The sequence below is a fragment of the Nestor notabilis genome, unplaced genomic scaffold (genome assembly GCF_000696875.1).
Source record: "Nestor notabilis isolate BGI_N333 unplaced genomic scaffold, ASM69687v1 scaffold26378, whole genome shotgun sequence".
NCBI lineage: Eukaryota > Metazoa > Chordata > Aves > Psittaciformes > Psittacidae > Nestor > Nestor notabilis.
This window is the reverse complement of record NW_009939086.1, coordinates 1-1473: the sequence shown is the minus strand read 5'-3', so window position 1 is coordinate 1473 and position 1473 is coordinate 1. Positions and strand designations below refer to the sequence as shown.

The 1473-nt window shown below is 49.9% G+C and overlaps 1 protein-coding gene across 1 annotated transcript in view; it reads right to left on the bottom strand.

Moving 5' to 3' along the window:
- LSG1 (large 60S subunit nuclear export GTPase 1) overlaps positions 1–1459 on the bottom strand; it is a 10882-nt gene extending 9423 nt beyond the window's left edge. The window contains exons 1-2 of the mRNA XM_010019689.1: positions 1344–1459; positions 663–749 (exon numbers count right to left, since the gene is read on the bottom strand). The gene's annotated coding sequence lies outside the window, so the exon portion shown is untranslated. The remainder of the gene's footprint in view (positions 1–662; positions 750–1343) is intronic.
- Between the last annotated feature and the right edge of the window lie 14 nt (positions 1460–1473).

Here is a 1473-nt window from a genome sequence, read left to right as displayed (position 1 = left end):
TTCAGCAGTGACACGATGGCTCCTCATCACACCAAAGGAGAAGTGGTAAATTATGGAAAGAGCAAAAACTCATCAAAAGTCTGCCCATGAAATTTCAGAGCCACAATAACAAACTAGAGAAGTTATCACAAATGTCAGTAGTTATTATTCAATCAAGTACCACCTGGAAAATATGGGGATGGTACCTGAAATGGCTCTATACAACCCTTAAGCTGCTGTTACCACCAGCTGAACAACTTTACTCAGGGCAAGCATGCATGCTTGCAGGGTGTGAGCAGGTATCACCTAATTCTCCAGGCTGGCAGATGCAGCGCCGGACCAGCACAAGCTGCTGTACACGGGCTGGCAGCACTGCACCCTACTCAGAGCAGCACTGTTGCTCTTAGAGGACACATTCACCAATACCCCACTTCACAGTCAAAAGCAGAACATCACACTCCATCCTGAAGAATTGTAACTGTAAACAGTACAGGAAAATATACACACAAGAGAGCTTTCAGAGCTCACCACAAATACATGTCTGGACTGTGGATAGGATGCCTGGCCTTTCAGAAGAAGTACAGGGAACTACTAATGTTGATTTTACTGGCCCAGCAAGGACAAATAGAATCCACTGTTTCCTGTGTCTCCAAATGTCAGCTAGGCACAAGTAGCATACTCACTAGGCAAGCTGTCGCCTCCATTCAAGAAAGCTCTCCCTCTCAGCTTGCTGCAAGTCCTCCGCACTGGTTGTCCGATCCCAGCGTGGCCTGTAACAAGCGTATTTTGGAGCAGTCAGAAGTTGCAGTTACACCAGTTCCACTGCAGGAAACATCCATAAAGCTATAAAGCTTCTATAAAGCATAAAACACAAATTCAGCTACACTGAGATGGTTAGAGCTCAGATGTGTATGCACCTGTCTCCAGCAGCTTTAAGTACACCTTTTTATCTTGTTCCTTCTAAACTCCACTAGCTGAGAGGACACTATCCTATGCACACCAGATCTCATGATGCTGTTTTTCCAAGCTAAGATTTTCAAACCATTTAAGATGGGAAATGCACCTCTCTGCCCAGCATGCACAGAGCTCTGTAAAGGTTTACTAGGCAAGCTGGATGCACCAGCTCCAGCAGTTCAGTCTCCAGGCTTTGCGCAGGAAACCCACACAATCAGGACGCATGGCCTGGTGCTGGCAGCACCCGCGTGGCACACAAGCACCTGTGCTGCAGGTTACAGCAGGCTCGTGCAGACTTAGGCAGTGACTTCCCCAAAAAGAAAGCTGGGCGCTGTCCCCATGCTCGCAGCCGCCGAGGGGCTGAGCCCACTCAGCAGAGGGGGATCCAGGCCCAGCCCTGCGGGACTCACCTCCGCGGGATGCGCAAGAACTGCTGGTTCTCCTCATGCAGCTGCTGGATGTGCTGGGCCTCCTGTGCTGTGAGCAGCCCGGTCCGGCTCTGGGCAGACACGATCTGGATGTTCAGACGCTCTGGAGGAA